This window comes from Halichoerus grypus, chromosome 9, assembly GCF_964656455.1.
Source record: "Halichoerus grypus chromosome 9, mHalGry1.hap1.1, whole genome shotgun sequence".
Taxonomy (NCBI): domain Eukaryota; kingdom Metazoa; phylum Chordata; class Mammalia; order Carnivora; family Phocidae; genus Halichoerus; species Halichoerus grypus.
In genome coordinates this window covers 122,333,211-122,356,788 of record NC_135720.1, presented here as the reverse complement: position 1 = coordinate 122,356,788, position 23,578 = coordinate 122,333,211, and the positions used below count along the sequence as shown (strand labels likewise).

The window sequence follows — 23,578 nt, the reverse complement described above, 5'->3', positions numbered from 1 at the left end:
GTTTCCCAATTTCAAAACCTATGACAAACCTGCACTAATTATAAGACAGTGTGGTACTGGTATAAGGATAGACATATCTTGAAAGTCTAAAAATAAACTCATATATTTATAGATAATTGATTTTCAACAAGGGTGCCAAGACAATTGACGGGGAAAAGAATAGTTTTTTCAACAAATGGTGTTGCGATAACTGCATGTCTACATGCAAAAAAGAAAGAACGAAAGATAGAAAATTGGATCTGTACCTCACACCATATAAAAAGTAACTCAATATGAATCAGAGACTTAAATACAAGTGCTAAAACTATGAAACTCTTAGAAGAACACAGGAGTAAATCTTTGTAACCTTGAGTTAGACATGACACGGAAAGCACAACAAAAGAAACAATAGATAAATCAAACTTCATCAAAAATAAAAATATTTGTGTTTTAAAGGACATCACCAAGAAAGTGAAAAGACAACCTACAAAATGAAAAAATATATATATTTTCAAATCTTATATATGATAAGAATCTATATCCAGAATATAAAAAAAAACTCTTACAACTCTACAACAAAAAGATAAATAACCAAATTTTTAAATGGGCAAAGGATTTGCATACATATTTATTTTAAAAAGATGTACAAATACCCAATAAGAATGTGAAGAGATGTTTATCATCACTAATCGTTAAAAAAAAATGCAAACCAAGCCTGAATGAGATCTCCCTTCACACCTACCAGCATGGCCTATAATAAAAAAGATGGACAAATAGCAAGTGTTGAGGAAGATGTGGAGACACCGGAACACTTATACATTGCTGGAGGACATGAATGTGTTTCCCTTCTGGAAAACAGTTTGGCAGTTCTTTAATGAGTTAAACATGGAGTTAAACAGGAGTTCCAGTCCTAGGTATATACCCAAGAGAACTGGAACTAAGTATCCACACAATAACTTGTACACAATTTAAGTTAGAATTAAATGTTCATGGGGCACCTTGATTGAGCTCAGTCAGTTAAGCATCTGACTCTTGATTTCAGCTCAGATCATAATCTCAGGGTTGTGAGATTGAGCCCTGTGTGGGGCTCCGTGTTGGGCATGGAGCCTGCTTAAGATTCTCTCTCTCCCTCTCCCTGCTATTCCTGTCCCCCAGCTCCCACACACTCTCTTAAAAAAAAAAAAAAATTAAATGTTCATAGCAGCATTATTCATAATAGTCAAAAAATGGAAACAACCCACATGTCTATCACCTGTTGAGTGGATAAACAAAAATATATATCCATACAGTGGAATATTATTTAGCCTTAAAATTGAAGTATTGATACATGCTACAACATGGATGATCCTTAACAACACTGTGCTAAGTGAAAGAAGCCAGACATACAAGGCCACATATTATAGAACCCACTTCTACAAAATTAGAATAGGCAAATCCATAGAGACAGGAAAATAAATTAGTGTTGCTAGGAGCTAAGGGTTTGTACAGTGAGAGAAGGACTGTTGATGAGTATGCATTTCTTTTTGGGGTGATGAAAATGTTCTGGAGTGAGATAATGGTGATGGTTGCACAGCCTTGTGATTATATTAAAACCACTGAATTATGCACTTTAGAAGAGTGAATGTTACAGCATGTTAATTACAGCTCAATTAAAAAAAAAACCAACTTAGGTGTAGGTCAAAAAAATAAATAAGCAAAAAGGAGTAATACTCAAGAAGTATGGTGTGACAGCGTAGCCACAAGTTCATGAAATATGAAGCTAGAGTCTCCCAAGAAAAAGGGCTTGTCTGACCCTCAAAGAAACCTGGAGGGAGGTTCCTCCATTGTCCCTCATGCTCAGACAGCTGAGCACCTCTCCCTAGAGCCGGTTCAGAAAAGAATTTCCCTCCAATCTCTTTCAAGAATCTGGACTACCTTCCCCAGGGCCTCTTACAGCCCAGTTCCCACAGTTGACCTCCCGATGTTGTTACATTCCAGAAATCAGGTTGTTTCTAACGCATGTAATGGTTTCCCATGTTTTACCCAAGTCTAAAACCTCAATCACGTTAAAGAATTCAGACGGCAAAGGAAGCAATACGAAGTTTACAGATATGGCCATTGCAACATGTTGTATAACCGTGAAAAACTGGAAACTCATCTAACTATCTGACAATAAGGAATTGGTTAGGAAAATTATGGTACATCCTTACAATGGAATATTATGGAACTCCAGAAAGTAATGTATAATAAATAATGTTTAGTGATATAGGGAAATGCTTATGATAATGGCAAGCAAAAAATACGGGGAAATGCTTATGATAATGGCAAGCAAAAAATACACCAAATACAGAATCATACAGGCATTATGTTCTCAACTCTGGTAAAAATATACTTAGGAAATATTCCATGATATTAATAGTGGTCATTTTAGTGGGCAGGTATTTTCATTCTAAATTTTCTTTTCAAATTTTCCACAGTAAGTATGTCATATTTTTGTTATTGGAAAAAATAATTATTTGGGGGAGAAATTCCAGGTGGCAAAACAGAAGAATTTTAACACAGCTTTGGATGTACTATGTACATCCCATTGGCCAGAATCCGTCCCAGGGCCACTGCTTGTTTCTCCTCTGTGCCCAGACAAAAGGAAATGATTTGAGGAACCACAGGCAACCTCTGCCACAGGGTTGCAAGAATGTACAGGCATCGGTTGAAGATTACACAGCTGATAAGCTGGAGCAAAGGTTAAGAATCAGGGCTGAGTCTTGGTCTTGTCCATCTTGTGGTTCTGCCCTCTTTCAGGTCCTGACATCCTCTCTCCTCTGGAATGTTCTCTAGTCCATGGATGCTAGACTCATCATTAGGGAGGATAAGAAAGTCTGATGAAAACATTTATGTTAAACAGAATTGGAGCCTTTCTAGACCCATCAATAATTCTTTTTTTTTTTTTTAAAGATTTATTTATTTATTTGAGAGAGCGAGAATGAGAGAGAGAAAGAGTACATGACAGGGGGGAGGGTCAGAGGGAGAAGCAGGCTCCTCGCCAAGCAGGGAGCCCGATGCGGGACTCGATCCAGGGACTCCAGGATCACGACCTGAGCCGAAGGCAGTTGCTTAACCAACTGAGCCACCCAGACGCCCCCCCATCAATAATTCTTGAACAATATTTTCTTCCCAGCTTTTTTTTTTTCTTGATTAGTATCTGTAACTCCCCATTAAACATTAACGTGAGGTTGATGTATGGAAGTATTGAATCACTCTATTATACACATGAAACTAATATAACCTTGTATGTTAACTAACTGGAATTAAAATTAAAACTTTCAAAAAAAGAAGAAAAGAAAAAGGAAAACACTGCTATAAAAAAAAAAACACTAAAGTGAAGCAGAGCAGACACCACTTTTAAGGCAATTCATTACCGTGCTTATGATGTACACTATCATTTATAGGTTTGTTTCTGCAAGAGCAGGACTTCAAAGGCTCTTCCCTGCTTCTTCGGGCCTTTCCCAGCAGGTGCACTCTACTGCCTCCAGGTGGAGGGCAGTGCTGGGCTGGGCCTCAGGTCCTGATGGTAAGCTTTCCCCAGGAATGGAAAAAAAAAAAAAAAAAAGCTGAGTATAAACATGAACTTGATTGACTAATCATTATCATTAAACAAAGGGCTTATAATTCAAACATGATTTAAAGAAATACAGATACCTGGAGATATTTATTCACAAACATTTGTTTTTAAAAAAATGAGAAGGGTTCTAATTAATATCATCTTGACACTTCAAATACATTTTCTTATCTAACCTTCACATGAACCCTGCTGGGATGGGTCTTCCCATGGGGGTTCTGCAGATGGAAGTGGGCACATGGGATAGTGAGTGAGTGGGCTGCAGTTCATCTTCTTGGCAATCCCTTGCTCTGGCTTTTAATCTCTCTGACCCATTTCCTTATCTAGGAGAAAGGAATGGAAAACAGTAAACAAACAAAGTAACTACTTCTCGGAGTCTAGGGAGAACTGAATGGGATGATAGATTCATAGCACTGAGACATGATTATGACGACAATTTCACTTACAGATAAGGAAAGGTAGGCTCAGAGAGTCATTTTCTCAAAGCCAGCCAGCCAGAAGTAGTGAGGCTGGGGCTTGAGCCCAGGGTTTTGTAGGTCTGATGCCTGAACTTTTTCTCTTAGCTCTTGCTGCCTTCAATATTCGAGGAGACACAAAGACTCAGGCACAAAGATGCCTACACTTGACCAGCCTGTAGTTCACTGGTAAGCGTCCTTTCCATTTAATTTATAAAATGTCTTGGGGTGCCTGGGTGATGCAGTCAGTTAAGCGTTCCGACTCTTGGTTTCAGCTCAGGTCATGATCTCCAGGTCATGAGATCAAGCTCCAACGTCGGGCTCCACACTCAGCAGGGAGTCTGCTTGGGATTCTCTCTCTCCCTCTGCCCCTCCTGCTCATGCTTTCTCTTTCTCTAAAATAAGTAAATAAATCTTTAAAAAAATAAAATAGAAATAAAATATCTCAATCACTGTCTATTCAAACTCTACCACTTTTTAAATTGTTCTTTATTCCAAGGTCTGGAATTGAAAGCTTAGCTCATTTACCTTCAGTCTTTCTCTCCCAGGATGAATGCTCATCTGGAAATACTGGAGTTTCTGGAGGCATCTCTCTAAGATGCACTAAGAATTTATCAGAGTCACCACCCACCTCCTGATGAGGGCTGGAGGAGGGCAGTGGACAAAGGTGAGAAATCACAAGACCTGAGTACCAGGCCCACCACATACTAGCTATTGCACCTCATGTGATTTCTCCTGCCCAAGTCTCAGGTTCCTTAGCTAAGAACAGGAGACACCGACTTACCTCACAAGCCTGTGGGATCAAATGAAGTGGAGCCCGTTGCAAATTGCAAAGTTCTGTGTGATTGCCACAATCTATCGCCAGGCAGTTCTTCAAATAGGAGACAGATTTCTTTCCCTTGGCAATAATCGTGAATAATGTATTCCAGGATGTTTTGCATTTTCCTGTGCTTAAAATAAAACTAAACCCAAACAAGAATGCAGACATGGTCTCTCGTTCTGCAACTCTTGTTGAGTGTCTCCTATGTGGGAGGCTCTCTGCTTTAATGCACGGGAGATAAAATGTAGTCCCACCCCCAACTACTTCGCCGTCTAGTGGAGGAAGCCAGACATTTATACAGAGTGTTGCATACTTTAAGAGAGGAACAATTGCAAGTGTTAGAAAAGTTGAAAGAAGCAGGGGTTACTTTCAGTTTAGTGAAATCTGGGAAAACTCCTTGGAGGACAGAATATTTGAGTTGGGTCTTAAAGTTGGCTAATATTTGGGCAAGTAAAGAGAACCACTGGAGCAAAGACTTGGAGGCAGGAAAATGCAGGCTGTGTGTGGAAAGGGAGGAGTACTTTGACTTAACTGAGTCAAAGGATACAAAAAGAAGATGGGAAACAGAGACAGATTTGAGGGTACTTGAAAGACTGATGACTTGTTTTTTGAATAGGAAATTGAAAATTGATCCACCACAGGGTTTACAGAATGCCCTGGAGTGGATGGAGAGAAGCAAAGGTAGGCAGAATGCTTCAGGGATCATTGTAGTGGTCCACATGTAAGGAAATTCTGAATTTAGGACAGCAACAGGAAAAACAGGGAGCTGTCTTATAGGTGTAGAATCCAAAAGACTGGTCAGCATAAGTAATACAAAAGGGACTCTAAGAACTGGTAAGCAAATCAGGGTTTGTTTCAAGGTTTTAAAAGCTCCACAAATTCATCTATTTGAAAAATATGAGCCAGATGTGTGCTAGGGGCTGAAAATATTGCAGTGAGCAAGATAGACAAGATCCTTTGTGGGAAGGAGGCAGACCCAAAACAAGTAACCCAGTACAGAAACAAGGGAGTAAGGAATCGGGTAATTTGACCCTGTGTTCAGGGGGCAGGACAGGGGTGGGGAAGGTAGTGTAGCTACTCAGGTAGGTGACATTTGGCCAAACTTTAAATGATGAACATAAGACTGCCAGGGGAAAGTTGAAGGAAGAGTAATCTTCACAATTTTGAATCCAAATAACTTTTTTAGGGAGTTACCTTTTGGCATTAAGATACTAAGGTCTTGCTGTGGTCCCCAAACAAGGGACAATCTCTTATTTACTATCCTGTAGAGTAGATGACCTCACTTGTCTCTTGCATGTAGTAGATTCTCAACCTCTAACATGACTTCTTTCTCCCAAAGTAGCCATGGGCCAATTTCCCATCCCTTCTTCCAAATAGCTGACCTTTGGGTGTCCAAATGGGTTTTTATTAAGTTTCTCTAAAAGACCAGCTTTACAGATAACGTTTAGCACCAAACTGAAGCATCCCAGAAGCTCATATACATTAGATAATCAAGACTCGTCCATTGATATATGATATAACAAATGTCCCTGCTCCATTTAATAGACCAATAGGCAGTTTTCACAAAAAGACAGGTGACTTTTTCAGTCCAAAGGGTGAGTCAATCCATCTGGTATGACAAATGCTGTTTCTGGCTTGATTCCTTGTCTGAGACCTTTTGCCAAAACCTTTTTCATGAATCAATAGTTAAGATAATCTAAGCTGTTCCCAATAGATTCAATGGTGCATTGGTTCCAGGCATAAGACATCAATTTGGTTTGGTTACAAAATTTAATATTCTATAATTCACAGAAAATCTAATTCATGTACCATCTGGTTTTGGAAGAAGGACCTCTGGAAAAATTCAGGGGCTTTCAGAATTAACATTTCTGATCTTCTTCCTGTTCTCACTCAAGACCTTTCCATTCACACTAAAAAGAAATAATCTATCTGGCATATTACCCCTTATTTTAAAAATGTTAAGTTCATTCCACCTGGCTTACTTTGTAATATGTCCATGAATGTTCTTATTCTCTTGCCCTGACTAATAGTCTGAAGCCACATTACATGTTTCCAGCTCCCTAGTTGAGGGCTATGAGGGCATATACCCAATAAGTCATCACCTGGTTAATCTTCCTGAGCCTCCATTTGATGCTTTGTAACCTAAAAGGTTTACAAAACACCTTCACTATGTTGTTTCACTTTGTTCTCATGCTGACCCTGAGAACATTCCCATTTTACAGATGAGGCCATTAAAGCCAAGAAAGTGATTGGTTTACCACCTGGGATCCCTGATCTTTGGTGTACATCCTGCCCAAAATATTTATCATGCCAACTCCAGAATGCAGTTATGTTCCCTGAATCTTGCCCTTTGAGCCTCTCTACCTAGCTTTCCAACCTTTTCTTCTCTTCTCCCATCTCAACCATCAGTTCCAGTGGAGCTGGTGTTTTATCACTCTCTGAGCCTATTATGCTCCAGAAGGCCTTAACTGGCCCCCCTGGGGTCATCTCTACGAGGTGGGGAGTGGGCTTTGGGGTGACTGAGTACTTTGCAAGGCTGCATGTGGGGTTTTGTATGTATATGCTTATGTGAGTCTGTCTAGAGAAAGAATCCACAGTTTTCATCAGATCCTCAAAGAAGTCAATGGCATCCCCCAACCCCAAAAAGTTAAAAATTAATTTTATACCCTGCTTTTCTTTCACCAAATCTCTCCATTCCCTTGACCTATCTATACTTCATAATTTCTCTTCAGAACTTAGAACCAACTACAGGCTCTCTAGATCTCCCTTTCTAGTATAATTTAATTGTTCCCTTCTCTCTAAGTATTAAGTCAAAAAAGGGAGAAGCCAGAGTATTCCTAGGGTGGCCTGTATACATGCAAATCGTATGTGATAACTTATCCCAACCAGGAGCACAATGATCTGTAAACCCAATCATTCCCTTCAGGGTTGATCTGAAGCCTTTCATTAGTACAATGCTTCCTATGAGATAAAGCGTGGAAAGAGCTGAGTGAGATATATTTAACTGCACTGATACGGATATGGCACCACTTATGAAAAGAAAACCATCCTCTTACTGTAAGGATTGCATAGTGATATTCTGATGAAAACAAAAAATCGGTAGAAGTTCAGCCACTCATTCTCCAGACACCAGAGCAGACCAACCCCACTGCTTATGGGGACTTAAAGGCACACAAAACATTGTAAGAACAGATTTGGTCTGGAGAGCTCAAGGTGAGGGGCCGAAGTGGTGAGGTAAGTGGAAAGTGAGAGAGGGCTCTGCAAAGGATGGTGGGGGGTACCGGCTTTTGGTTCACCAGCTTTGGCTTTGAGATCTTTCCAGACTCCCAGCCTTAACACACATTCCCTGGCATTTTCTCACTCTGTGTGCCTGAATATCTTCTGCTCCTCTGCATCCCCTCCCATTCCCATCAGGAATCTGCTATATTTGGGGGTTACTCTTTGGGTTACACACCCCCTCTTCTGACCCTGCTGAAGCCTGACATTTCCCATGAGCGGCGCCTCCATTGAAGTCCTATGCCTAAAGATGTAGCTTATCTATACCCTGTATTGCTGGGAGGTGAGGCCAGCCTCTCGACTCCCTCACTGTTATTCCTTAATTATTATGAAATCCTTCCTCTCATAGGCCCATGTCACCTGCCTCTGCCCTCTCTGCCTTTTCTTGCCAGCTGGTGCTTCCAGAACATTCATTAGAGATATGGGCATCGCCATGGGCTGCATAGTGGCCCCCTCAAAAGATATGTCCACATCCTAATCCCTGGAACCCATTAACATGAATTTATTTGGGAAAAGGGTCTTTGCAGATGTAAGAAAGTTAAGGATCATGAGAGGAGATCATCCTGGGTTATCCTGGTGGGCCTGAAATCTAATGACAAGGGTCATTATTAAAGGGCCACAGAGAGACAGAAAAGGGGAAGTGAATGTGATCAAGGAGGCAGAGGTTAGAGGGATGGGACCCCAAGTGAAGGAAGGAATGCTGCAGCCACCAGAGGGAGGAAGAGGCAAAGATTGGAATCTCCCTTCGAGCACCTGGAGGAAGTGCAGCCCTGATGACACTTTAACCTCAGACCTCCAGCCTCCAGAACTGTGAAAGACCACATTTCTGTTGTCTCAAGCCACCCAGTTCATGGTCATCTGTTGCAACAACCCCAGGAAACAACCACAGGGAGGGCCAGGTTACCTAACTCCCATCATCTTGCATAATAATAAACAGCTAATATTTACTGAGTTCTTACAAAGTGCTGGGGGTTGTGCTGAAGCCTTTTCATGGATTATGTGTGGAATTCTCAGAATGACATTGGAGCACAGGTACAGATAAGGAAATGAGAGCCCTCAGGAGATAAGTGCGTGCCCACTGTCACACAGGCCGGCGCAAGGGACTAGCAGAAGCAGGTTGCCTGACTACAACCCATGTGCATCACCACTCCGTGACATTGCCCTTAGCGGGTGACATGGAGTCCCCTGGGACCTACAGTGCCACTGGCCCTGCAGCCTCCACCCCCTAACTCTCCAGGTCATAGCCTCTGTCCTCCAATATGGCCATCCCCAGACTTGCTCTTCCCCTGACTTCACCAGCTGCAGGATCCCCCTTGCTGACCACAACCCTCCACCCTTTTAGGTGCCTCACACACTCCCTCCCACTCCACCTGACCTTAGATCTCTAGACCAGCAGACCTCAAAGTGGACTACCGGTATCTGTGTGAGCATGCAGAGACTTTCCAAGAGGCAAATAAGCATGAGTGGTTTTAGGGAGCCATATTTTATTTTATTTTATTTTATTTATTTTTTTAAAGATTTTATTTATTTATTTGACAGAGAGAGAGACAGCGAGAGATGGAACACAAGCAGGGGGAGCGGGAGAGGGAGAAGCAGGCTTCCCGCCAAGCAGGGAGCCTGATGCGGGCCTTGATCCCAGGACACTGAGATCATGACCTGAGCCGAAGGCAGATGCTTAATGACTGAGCCACCCAGTGCCCCTAGGGAGCCATATTTTAGAACCTGATTTCCCTGAGAACATAACTTTGTCATTCAGCCATTGCCACAGTAATGCTGCAGAACAACCCCCCGCGCCCAACACACAGTGACTTAAAACATCAGTCATTCATACTCATGACAAGTATGGGTCAGGTGGGATGCCCCGGTTTTGGCTGCAGGTCTGCAGTTTGCTGTGCCCGGGCTGGCTCCAGGTTGTGTGATCAGTGCAATTTTATAGAGCCCTACACTCAGAAGGACCTTGCACTTGGGCTTTAATACTCTGAGATGGACCCAAAGACATTCATGTTTTGTGAGTAAAGTCTGATGAAACATGCACCTGGGGCTTCAAGCCTCAATTCACACATGGTGCTTCTCCTATCTCCTGGCCCTCCAGGATAGGTACTCAGCCATCAGCTCTCTGTTCATGCCCAGTGAGTGACCACTGCTGCCCTCCATCCCCATGGGGTTCTGAACATGAGCCCAGGAAGGTCCAGGCAGGCATGGGCTCTGGAGTGTCTTGAGGTGGGGCAAGGTAGTAGCTATTTAGACTGGCAGAGTCAGGGCACATTTGGTGGGCAATGGGCAGGGACTTCTTGTTCATTCCCAATCCAAGTACCAAGTACATCCCTGCATGGACGTTTCTACCCTTTGGGTGTTGCCCATCCACCATGGATTGAGGTGGTGAGCCAGGAGAAAGAGGGATTGAATCCTGATGCCCCACATTTTCATTTTGCAATGGGTCCTGGCTGGGCCAGCTTAGTTCCATATCTTATTTGGGGCCCAGTGAAAGGCAGCAGCTCCCCAGAGCATGGTCCCTTCATAGCAATGGCAGAAGCACTAGAACCCAAACCAAACTGCACAAGCCCTTTTCAAGCCTCTGCTCACATTTGTCCACTGAAGTAAGTCACTAAATTATGCTCCATCCACCAGGTGGTCATGGTGAGGGTATGGCTGCCTGATGTTATTATGAGGCAGTAGAAAAGTAGGACCGAACCACCTAATCCACCTACTGCAGTTCTCCTTTTTAAAATGAGTCTCCTTCAGAATGGAAGTCTCCTTCAGAATCAGGGCCCTGATTCCACTCACCCTTCTTTTTACCTCCTTTCTCACAAGTGTTCTTACCAAAGAAAGGCTCAGGGGTGCAGGTGGTTCAACCAATGGTACACTAGGTGTAATCCAGGGAAAAGGGTGAATGTTCCCCGCTTAATGTTCAGAGGAAATATTTTAACATCTTATTTCAGTTTATGTAAATACTTTTGTTATGGGGAACTGTGATAGGGCCAACAATAAAAGACTTTCAAGCACAAGAATCTACAATGGGATAAAATTCTTCAGGGAGAGTGGGATAAAAATATGAAAAGGAGGAAAAGGAATGTTGAAAAATACCCTTTGTTAGAGAACAGCTATGCTGGTGGCTATTAAGGCAGTATGGCATTTAGATGGGACACATTTAAGTCAGAAATGTAACCATTTTATTTTCAAATGTAATTATAATATACTAGAAATGACATTTTTTCTTACTGCCTGAATTTAAGGTGAAAATTTTTAAGTGTTAACTTAGAAATGTTAGAGCAGGTCCCTGGTTTCTCAACCCCACCCCACCCCACAGGCAATCAAAAAAAAAATTTCAAGTCCAGTCCTCAAGAGCAGGAAAACCTTACATTTTTATCCAACCTATCACTCCCTTGAGACTTTACTTTCTTCCTTAACCCTGTAAGTAAAATAAGCCAGAAAAAAAATCAGAAAAGTACTGTATGGCATCACTTACACGTGGAATCAAAAAGAAAAAAGTTGAACTCATAAAAATAGAGTAGAATGCTGGTTGGCAAGGGCTGGGGGTTGGGGGAAATAGAGAGATGTTGGTCAAAGGGTATAAACTTTCAGCTATAAGATGAAAACTTCTGGGGAGCTAATAATGTACAGCATGGTGATTACAGTCAACAATACTGTACCGCATACTTGACATTTGCTAAGGGAGTAGATCTTAAGTGTTCTCACCACCCAAAAAAGGTAACTATGTAAAGTGATGGATGTGTTAATTAGCTTGATTGTGGTAATTATTTCACAACGTATATGTATAAATCATCACGTTGTACACCTTAATGAAAAACATCACCTTGTACAACTTAAAAAAAAAAAAGAAAACCACCAACCACCATCAATCATGGCTTAATTTATCTCTTGTTGATTTGAGGAGGATGCAACTATCTAAATCATGTCAAATTTTTCTTCTTATTGGATCTGTTTGTGATTTTCTGTGGCAAAAACCCTTGCAAACAGCTCTCTGTCAGTCTTAGAACTTTTTTTTTTTTTTTAACAAGCAAAGCCTCCTGACTTTTTCTGAATAAAGAGTTGCCTGCTTAGGATTCCCCATCATCTTTCCGACAATCAAGTGTTTTTGAAATTTTTTTTATTCTATATGCAGATAAAAAAAAGTGAAACATGATTCCACTGTCTATTTAGATATGTGCTATCAGGAAATCCAGTGATTTCTGTGTTAGGATTATTCTTCCTGTAGGAAGGGAGTCATTTCCTCTTCTTTTAATCTAGGCCATTTGTCCTGTGAAATTGTCGTTTAGACGGGTTCTAATATCTGTCCCTTAGGAATCATCAGGAATTGCTGACTCAACTTGCTTCAGCAAGAAAGCTTTCGTAACAGTGTGAGATTATCAGTCCATAATCCATGATAACACCCTTAAAACAAACATAACAGCTTAAAACATGGAAGAGGTGTAGCCCCGCCCAAGTTCAAGCTTGCCAACCAGAGAGAAGAGAGTGGCCTTTAAGGACACTACCTGAACAATCACAGCTGGTGTGCTGGCACAAGTTAGTGCACTGACACCATTGTGAAGTGTGTCCCAAGACGTTCAGTAGAGTCACCTTTGCCTGTATTACCTCTGCCGTCACTAAATGTGTGTTTCTCTAACCTCTGAATAAGTTGGAGCTCTGCATAAGAGACCGTGTTTCTGACTTAGTCAAGTTGCTTAAAATGAGCCTTAATGCAATTAAAATGGGATATTGGGCCCGTCACTGTGATGGTTAATTTTTTTTTCTTTCTTTTTTTTTTAAATTTTATTTTATTATGTTAATCACCATACATTACATCATTAGTTTTTGATGTAGTGTTCCATGATTCATTGTTTGTGCATAACACCCAGTGCTCCATGCAGAACGTGCCCTCCTCAATACCCATCACCAGGCTAACCCATCCTCCCACCCCTCTCCCCTCTAGAACCCTCAGTTTGTTTTTCAGAGTCCATCGTCTCCCCCTCCGATTCCCCTCCCTTCATTTTTCCCTTCCTACTATCTTTTTTCTTTTTAACATATCATGTATTATTTGTTTCAGAGGTACAGGTCTGTGATTCATCAGTCTTACACAATTCACAGCGCTCACCATAGCACATACTCTCCCCAGTGTCTATCACCCAGCCACCCCATCCCTCCATTTTATGTATCAACTTGGCTGAGCTAAGGGCTGCCCAGATAGCTGATAAAACAGTATTTCTGGATGTGTCTGTGAGGGTGTTTCTGGAAGCATTTAATTTCACAGACTGAGTAAAGAGATCCACCCTCACCAATGTGGGTGGGCATCTTCCAATCCACCTGGGGACCCAATGGGACAAAAAGGCAAAGGAAGGGTGAATTCACTCCCTCTTCTTGAGATGGGATGTCCATCTTCTGGAGCTTCTGGAGCTTCTGGGCCTTTGGGCGTACGGACTTATGGCAGCAGCCCTCTGGTTCTCAGGAGTTTGCCCTGGGACTGGGAGTCACACCATCAGTTCTCAGGACTTTGGACTTGGGCTGAATTATACTATGGGCTTTCCTCGCTGTCCAGCTTGCCAAGAGCAGATTGTGGGACTTCTCAGCCTCCACAACCGTGTGAGCCAATTCCTATCATAAATCTCCTCTATTTGTTCTGTTTCTCTGGAGAATCCCATCTAATACAGTCGCTATGAGGAATGGTTGCAAAAGGAGCATATCAAATGGATATTTGATATGCTGTTCTGCACTGTTGTGACCGTGGCCTTTCCCCACTGTTCTCAGCCAAAAGCCTCTCCTTTGGAGAGGAGACAAAGGAGGAACAGCTTAGAGGCAATCTCTGCAGCTTGGTGCAGATGAAGCTGTCATTCTTCTGGCTGACAAAATATAACTGGCTAACCATTCTACCAAATAGCTTTGCTTCTCAAAGGTGCTAACCATTCTATTATCTCTAGTCCCACCTCTGATTTAAGAGCCTCAGAGGCTAGTTTGTAGTTTACATTTCAATGAGATCTCAGGTCAATTCCAACATGTCAGAAAATCCAATAAGAAGAGACACTGAAATTTATGTGTTTATTTAAAGCTTGCTGGTAAACAATTACATACATCTTACTTATAATCATCTACTACAGTTTATAAGTTACTAGCCGCAGCAGGTTGTGGGGTTTTTTGTTTTTTTTTTTTTTTTGAGATGGGAAAATAAATTAAGGTTTCCACAACTTGTAGTATGTCTGACAGTCCATGAGAAGCCATGAAAGCAGGGAACAGGACACTGTGATAGTCAACCAATAGCTATTTACTGATATCTGCTCTGTACAAGGCTCCTCCCAAGGGCTATGCAGAAGTTCAAGGTAGCACCCTTTCAGGAAGCTGAGCACCCATCTGAAAATCAGGCTAACAGCACAAGGCAGAATATGCCAATTTTCAAAGGAACATCAGACAGTAGGAGTGGTTGGAGTTCAGGGGACAAAGATGTGTGCCTCGACTGGGTGACCAGGAAAGCTCCCCAGAGAGGATGGCATTTATTGTGAGTCGAGGACAAGTAGCATTTTGGGGGCAGGGACGGGGAGAGAGAGCACATTCAGGAGGGGAAACCACTTGAGTCAAGGACCAGAACTGAAAGTACACAAGGTGTGTTGGGGAAGAGTGATGGCTCTCACTGGGAGCAGAGGGGATGAGGAGATAAGGCTCAAGGGGAGGTAGAAGCCAAAATAGGAGGAATTGGAATGCAATTCTTTCTCTGTAGCTGAAGCAATGTTCTAATAGGCACTGGACTAAAGTACTTTTTAGAATGCCTTCACCCTGGAAGGTACTCTGGGGCATCTTCAGGAGCTTCCTTCACTTTTCCAGCTTCTGAGAGACCCTTGAGTACCACATAGTCTTAGTATACTAATTGGCTCCCTGGTGCCTTCGGTGAGGGAATGGGAAATTAAGTTAGATATCATCTTCCCCTAACATAGGTAGACATTAACTAGGAATTCCACTTTCCCCTCTCTCTTCATCAGTTCTCAGGATGAAAACAATGAGAAGCCAAAAGAGAAAGCAATTTCAAAAAGTCTTTCCTCGTGCACAAGGAACAACCACGAAGGAACAAACACAAGGAACAAACATGTACAAGCGAATCATGGAGAGTTTGGGTGCCAGCCGTGCAGTGAGAAACTTCATGCACTAAATTGAGCTGCTATTCTTTGCCAGACACTCAGCTAGGCCCTGCAGACACAGCAATGAATGAACTGGACAGGGTTCAAGGCCTCATGGGATGAATACGCCATTGAGGAAGGCAGATAATAAACAAGGGGAGATATGAAGGACAAGTTTAGGGAGCTACAAGAGGCTACAACAGGGGGTCCAGGGACTGTGTGTCTGAGGAAGTGACTCAAGGCTGAGATGAAGGAGCAGAGAGCATTGGCCAAATGACAAGGGGTGCCATTGGGAAGACCCTTGTCCTTCATTTATTCTCCAACTTCACTGCTGGAAACACTCCTTTAATTATCTTGACAACCTTTTCTCGCAGTGATTATGGTCTCTAACCAATTCCCTGAAGGCTGATATAGTCTATGCAGATAAGATGAGTCTGCAAATATTTTTGCTCTTCATAATACATAGGCATCTTCCAGATCCCAAGATGTGGGTCATCTGGGAGGTCCTGAGAGTTTGCAGATGCTGTGAAGAGACTTTTCATATGGTTTGGCTTGCAGTTAACCCTGGACAGTGTTTACTTTAAACTCCCAGTGACCTTTAAGCTGTCAAATATCGTATCTTTGTCTTCAGGCTTCATCCTCCTCCACAATGTCAGTCACTGCTCTGACTTTCTTGGTTTCCATGACACTGAATTACTCTTGTTCAAACTCTCTGGCCAGTTCTTCCCTGTCTGCTTTTCCTTTTACTGTGTCAGTTGGGATTAGGTTTGGCTGCAAACAACAGAGACCTATAATAACAGTGACTTAAACAAGATAGAAGTTCATCTCTCCCTCATGTCAAAGCCTGGGGATCAGCATTTCAGGGCTGGGATAGCGGATCCACAAAGTTATCTAGAGCCCTGGCCCCATGCCAGCTTCTACTGTTCCATCCTTAGAGTGTAGCACCCATTCTTGTGATCCAAGGAGGCTGCTATCACTCAGCCTTTCCCATCAGAATTCCAGGAAGCAAGATGGAACATGGGACGAAAAATAAGAAAACAATAGAGACATGCCAAATGTCTATTAGGACAGGTTCCTGAAAGCAATTGCATGACAATGATTCTTACATCTCTTGGGCAAAACTTAGTCACCTAGTGACAAGGGAAGCTGGGATATACAGTCTTTATAATAATAATAATAATAATAATAATAATAATAATAATAAATAATATAATAATAAATAATCCTGTACCCAACTAAAAATGTGCGGTCTGTTATTGTGGAAGTAGGTGAGAACGGACAACCTCTAGTCTCTGTGCATACCATAGATGTCCACACCATGAGAGATTCTGACTTGGTCCTTTATCTTTATAGCCCCACACTTGCCAGTTCAGATTTTTTTTTTAATTCTACATATAAGTGATACCATACCATATTTGTCTTTCTGTGTCGGCCCTATTTCATTTAGCATAATGTCCTCAGGGCTTATCCATGTTGCTGCAAATTTCCTCTTTTTATGGCTGAATAAAATTCCATTGTGTATATATACACCACATTTTCTTTATCCATTCATCCATTGATGGACAGTTAAGTTGTTTCCATTATCTTGGATACTATGAACAATGCTGCAATGAACACGGAATGCAGATAGCTCTTCAAGATACTGATTTTATTTCCTTTAGATGTATATATCCAGAAGTGGGATTGCTGGATCATATGGTAGTTCTATTTTTAATTTTTAGGGGGAATTCCATATTATTTTCTAGAGTGGCTGTACCAGTTTATATTCTCCCCAACACTATACAAGGGCTCTCTTTCCTCCACATCCTCATCAACATTTATTTTTTATCTTTTTGATAATAGCCATCCTAACAGATGTGAAGTAATATCTCATGGTAGCTTTGATTTGTGTTTCTCTGATGATTAGTGATATGAAGTACCTTTTCATGTACCTGTTGGCCATTTGTATGTCACCTTTGGAGAAATGTCTATTCAGATCCTCTGCTAATATTTTTCATTGGGTTATTTGGAGTTTTCTTTGTCAGTGATTTGTATAAGTTCCTTCTATATTTTGGATATTAACTCCTTATTAGATACATGGCTTGCAAATATTTTCTCTTATTCCGTAGGTTGCCTTTTCATTTTCTGATAGTTTCCTTTGTTGTGCAGTAGCTTTTTAGTTTGATATAGTCCTGTTTGTTTATTTTTGCTGTTGTTGGTTGTGCTTTTGGTGTCAAGTCTAAAAAATCATTGTGAAGACCAATGTCAAGGAGCTTTTTCTTGCTTTTTTTTCTAGAGGTTTTATGGCTTCAGATCTTACATTTAAGTCTTTAATCCATTTCAAGTGAATTTTTATGAGTGGTATAAGATAGGGGTCCAGTGTCAATCCTTTGCAGTTGTCCCAACACCATTTATTGAGGAGACTATCCTTACCCCATTGTGTGTTTTTGGTGCCCTTGTCAAAGATTAGTTGACCACATATGTGTGGATTTTTTTTCTGGGCTCTCTCTTTGTACCATTGGTATATGTGCCTGTTTTTTTTATGTCAGTACCATACTGTTTTGATTACTGAGACTTTGTAATGTAGTTTAAAATCAACTTTGCTCTTCTTCCTCAAAATTGCTTTGACTATTCAAAGTCTTTCGTTGTTCCATATGAATTTTAGGATTGTTTTTTCTATTTCTATGGAAAATGCCTTTGGAATTTTGATGCCTTTTGAAAATTTGTGTTGAATGTGTAGATTGCGTTGGTTAATATGGATATTTAAACAATTAACTCTTCCAAACCAAGAAGACAAATCATCTTTTCATTTATTTGTGTTTTCTTCAATTTCTTTATTCAGTATCTTATGGGTTTTGGTTAAATTTATTTCTAAGTATTTTATTGTTTTTGATGCTACTGTAAATGGCATTGATTTCTTAATTTTTCAGATAGTTTGTTAATAGTGTATAGAAATGCAAATTACTTTTGTATGCTAACTTTGCATCCGGCAACTTTCATGGATTTGTTTATTAATTCTAACAGGTTGGGGTTTTGTTTTGTTTGTTTTGCAAAGTCATAAGGTTATCTATAAGATCATGTCATCCACAGAGACAATTTTCCTTCTTCCTTTCTTATTTGGATGCTTTTTACAGGCATACCTTGTTTTATTGCACTTCACTTTCTTGCACTTCATAGATAATGCTTTTTTTTTTTTTTTTTTTTTTTACAAATTAAAGGTTTGTGGTAACCCAGCATCCAGCAAGTCTATTGGCATCATTTTCCACAGCACTTCCTCACTTCATGTCTCTATATCACATTTTGGTAATTCTCACAATTTTTCAAACTTTTCTCATGATTATATATTTCTTATGATGATCTATGATCAGTGATCTTTGATGTTAACTATTTTTTTAATTTTATTTTACTATGTTAATGTTAGTCACTATACAATACATCATTAGTTTTTGATGTAGTGATCCATGATTCACTGTTTTCATATAACACCCAGTGCTCCATGCAGTACGTGCCCTCCTTCATACCTATCACCGGGCTAACCCATCCCCCCACCCCCTCCCCTCTAAAACCCTCAGATTGTTTCTCAGAGCCCATAGTCTCTCATAGTTCATCTCTCCCTCCAATTCTCCCCCCTTCATTTTTCTCTTCCTTCTCCTAATGTCCTCCATGCTATTCCTTATGTTCCATAAAGAAGTGAAACCATATGATAATTGACTTTCTCTGCTTGACTTATTTCACTTAGCATAATCTCCTCCAGTCCCATCCATGTTGATGTAAAAGTTGGGTATTCATCCTTTCTGATGGCTGAGTAATATTGCATTGTATATATGGACCACATCTTCTTTATCCATTCATCTGTTGAAGGGCATCTCGGTTCTTTCCACAGTTTGGCTATTGCGTACAATGCTGCTATGAACATTGGGGTGCATATGGCCCTTCTTTTCACTATATCTGTGTCTTTGGGGTAAATACCTAGTAGTGCAATTGCTGGGTCATAGGGTAGCTCTATTTTTAATTTTCTGAGGCACCTCCACACTGTTTTCCAAAGTGGCTGTACCAACTTGCATTCCCAACAACAGTGTCAGAGGGTTCCCCTTTCTCCACAACCTCTCCAACATTTGTTGTTTCTTGCCTTGTCAATTTTTGCTATTCTAACTGGTGTAAGGTGATATCTCAATGTGGTTTTGATTTGAATTTCCCTGATGGCTAACAATGATGAACATCTTTTCATGTGTCTGTTAGCCATTTGTATGTCTTCTTCAGAGAAGTGTCTGTTCATGTCTTCTGCCCATTTTTTGACTTGATTGTTTTTTGGGCGTTGAGTTTGAGAAGTTCTTTATAGATCTTGGATACCAGCCCTTTATCTGTAGTGTCATTTGCAAATATCCTTTCCCATTCTGTGGGTTGCCTCATTGTTTTGTTGACTCTTTCCTTTGCTGTGCAGAAGCTTTTTATCTTGATGAAGTCCCAAAAGTTCATTTTTGCTTTTCTTTCCCTTGCCTTTGGAGATGTATCTTGAAAGAAGTTGCTGTGGCCAATGTCAAAGAGTTTACTGCCTATGTTCTCTCCTCTCCTCCAAAATCCTCAGGATTTTGATGGATTCCTGTCTCACATTGAGGTCTTTCATCCACTTTGAGTTTATCTTTGTGCATGCTGTTAGAGAATGGTCGAGTTTCATTCTTCTGCATGTGGCTGTCCAATTTTCCCAGCACCATTTATTGAAGAGACTGTCTATGTTCCATTGCATATTTTTTTCCTGCTTTGTTGAAGATTATTTGACCATAGAGTTGAGGGTCCATATCTGGGCTCTCTATTCTGTTGCATTGGTCTATATGTCTGTTTTTGTGCCAGTACCATGCTGTCTTGGTGATCACTGCTTTGTAATATAGCTTGAAATCAGGCAACGTGATGCCCCCAGCTTTGTTTTTCTTCTTCAACATTTTCTTGGCGATTCGGAGTCTTTTCTGATTCCATACAAATTTTAGGATTGTTTGTTCCAGCACTTTGAGAAATGTCATTAGAATTTTGATTGGGACAGCACTGAAGGTATAGATTGCTCTGGGTAGCATAGACATTTTAACAATCTTTATTCTTCCGATCCAGGAGCATGGAATGTTTTTCCATCTTTTTGTGTCTCCTTCAATTTCTTTCATGAGTGTTCTGTAGTTCCTAGTGTATAGATCCTTTACCTCTTTGGTTAGGTTTATTCCGAGGTATCTTATGGTTTTTGGTGCTATTGTAAATGGAATCGTTTCTCTAATTTTTCTTTCTACAGTTGCATTGTTAGTGTATAAGAAAGCAACTGATTTCTGTGCATTGATTTTGTATCCTGCCACATTACTGAATTGCTGGATGAGTTCTAGTAATTTGGGGGTGGAGTCTTTTGGGTTTTCCACATAAAGTATCATGTCATCTGTGAAGAGAGAGAGTTTGACTTCTTCTTTGCCAATTTGAATACCTTTTATTTCTTTTTGTTGTCTGATTGCTGTTGCTAGGACTTCTAGTACTATGTTGAACAATAGTGGCGAGAGTGGGCATCCTTGACGTGTTCCTGATCTTTAAGGGAAAGGCTCTCAGCTTTTCGCCATTGAGGATGATATTTGCTGTGGGTTTTTCATAGATGGATTTTATGAACTTGAGGAATGTTCCCTCTATCCCTATACTCTGAAGAGTTTAATCAGGAAAGGATGCTATATTTTGTCAAATGCTTTTTCTGCATCAATTGAGAGGACCATATGGTTCTTCTCTCTCCTCTTATTAATGTGTTCTATCACATTGATTGATTTGTAAATGTTGAACCACCCTTGCATTCCGGGGATAAATCCATCTTTGTCGTGGTGGATGATCCTTTTAATGTATTGTTGGATCCTATTAGCTAGGATTTTGTTGAGGATTTTGAAATCCATATTCATCAGGGATATTGCTCTGAAATTCTCCTTTTCGATAGGGTCTTTGCTTTGGTTTGGGGATTAAGGTAGTAGAGGCATCATAGAATGAGTCTAGACGTTTTCCTTCTGTTTCTATTTTTTGAAACAGCTTCAGGAGAATAGGTATTATTTCTTCTTTGAATGTTTGGTAGAATTCCCCAGGGAATCCATCAGGCCCTGGACTCTTGTTTTTTGGGGAGGTTTTTGAGCACTGCTTCAATCTCATTACTGGTTATTGGCCTATTCAGGTTGTCAATTTCTTCCTGTTTCAGTTTTGGTAGTTTATAGGTTTTCAGGAAGGCATCCATTTCATCCAGGTTGCTCAGCTTATTGGCATATAGTTGTTGATAATAATTACTGATAGTTGTTTCTATTTCCTTGGTGTTAGTTGTGATCTCTCCCCTTTCATTCATAATTTTATTAATTTGTGTCCTTTCTCTTTTCTTTTGGATAAGTCTGGCCAGTGGTTTATCAATCTTATTAATTCTTTCAAAGAACCAGCTTCTAGTTTCATTGATCTGATCTCTCAAATCAACTGTTTCTGGTTTCTACTTCATTGATCTCTGCTCTAATCTTAATTATTTCTCTTCCAATGCATGGCTTAGGCATCGTTTGTTGCTTTTTCTCTAGTTCTTTAAGGTGTAAAGTTAGATGGTGAATTCGGGATTTTTCTATTTTTTTGAGTGAGACTTGGATGGCTATGTATTTCCCCCTTAGGACCTCCTTTGCAGTCTCCCATAGGTTTTGGGCCGATGTGTTTTTGTTCTCATTGGTTTCCATGAATTGTTTAAGTTCTTTTTTGATTTTCTGGTTGACCCAAACATTCTTAGGCGAGTGGTCTTTAGCTTCCAAGTGTTTGAATTTCTTCCAAATTTTTTCTTGTGATTGAGTTCCAGTTTTAAAGCATTATGGTCTGAGATATGCAGGGGATAATCTCAATCTTCTGGTATCAGTTGAGACCTGATTTGTGACCCAGTATGTGGTCTATTCTTGAGAAAGTTCCACGTGTGCTCGAGAAGAATGAGTATTCTGTTGTTTTAGGGTGGAATGTTCTGTATATATCTATGAGGTCCATCTGGTCCAGTGTGTCATTCAAAGCTCTTGTTTCTTTGTTGATTTTCTGCTTAGATGATCTGTCTATTGCTGAGAGTGGAGTATTGTGGTCTCCTACAACTAACGTATTGATATGACTCTTTATTTTGGTTACCAGTTGGCTTATATAGATGGCTGCTCTCATGTTGGGGGTATAGATATTTACAGTTGTTAGATCTTCTTGTTGGATAGACCCTTTAAGAATGATATAGTGTCCTTCTGTGTCTCTAACTACAGTTTTTAGCTTAAAATCTAATTTGTCTGATATAAGAATTGCTACCCTAGCTTTCTTTTGAGGTCTGTTGGCATGGAAGATGGATCTCCATCCCTTCACTTTCAGTCTGGATGTATCTTTATGTTCAAAATGAGTCTCTTATAGACAGCATATGGATGGGTCCTGTCTTTTTATCTGCAACCCTGTACCATTTTATGGGAGCATTTAGGCCATTCACATTGACAGAGAATATTGAAAGATATGAATTTATTGTCATCATGTTGCCTGTGAAGTCCTTGTTTCTATAGATTGTCCCTGTAAATTTCTGTTGTAGATCACCCTTGGGGTCTTTCTCCTTTTATAGAACCCCCCTTAATATTTCTTGCAGGGCCAGCTTAGTGGTCACATATTCTTCCAGTTTCTGCCAGTCTTGGAAGCTCTGCATCTCTCCAACCATTCTAAATGAAGCCTTGCTGGATAAAGTATTCTTGGCTGCATGTTCTTCTCATTTAGTACCCTGAATATGTCTTGCCAGCCCTTTCTGGCTTGCCAGGTCTCTGTGGATAGGTCTGACCTTATTCTGCTGTTCCTCCCTCTGTATGTAAGGAATCTCTTCCCTCTAACTGCCCTTAAGATGGTTTCCTTGGTTCTAAGATTTGCGAGTTTTACTATTACATGCCGGGGTGTTGGCCTGTTTTCCTTGATCTTGGGAGGGGTCCTCTCTGCCTCTAGGACACGAATGTTTGTTTCATTCCCCAGATTAGGGAAGTACTCAGCATGATTTGCTCAAATATATCTTCTAGTCCTCTCTCTCTCTCCACCCCTTCAGGGATCCCAATAATTCTGACATTGGAACATTTCATGGTGTCACTTATTTCTCTGATTCTCTTTTCATGGAATCTGAGTTGTTTTTCCCTGGCCTCCTCTTTTCCCTTTTTATCTATTAATTGGTATTCTAGGTCACTAATTAGTTCTTCTGCCTCGCTTACCCTCGCTGTTAGAGTATCTAGATTAGATTGGATCTCATTGATAGCATTTTTAAGTTCAGCCTGATCGGCTCTCATTTCTGCCCTTAGAGAATCTATGTTGCCACTAATAATTTCTCCCTTCTAGCTATTGTCTTCACAATTGCTAGCCTGAATTCCAT

At 40.6% G+C, this 23,578-nt stretch overlaps 1 long non-coding RNA gene across 1 annotated transcript; it reads right to left on the bottom strand.

Annotated features, from left to right (window-relative positions):
- Nucleotides 1-2,262: 2,262 nt before the first annotated feature.
- On the bottom strand, nt 2,263-5,065 carry LOC144379108 (uncharacterized). The gene is made up of 3 exons (XR_013441376.1): nt 4,814-5,065; nt 3,093-4,424; nt 2,263-2,873 (listed from the first exon to the last, which is right to left on the bottom strand). It is a non-coding gene; the product is annotated as an uncharacterized LOC144379108 (long non-coding RNA).
- Between the last annotated feature and the right edge of the window lie 18,513 nt (nt 5,066-23,578).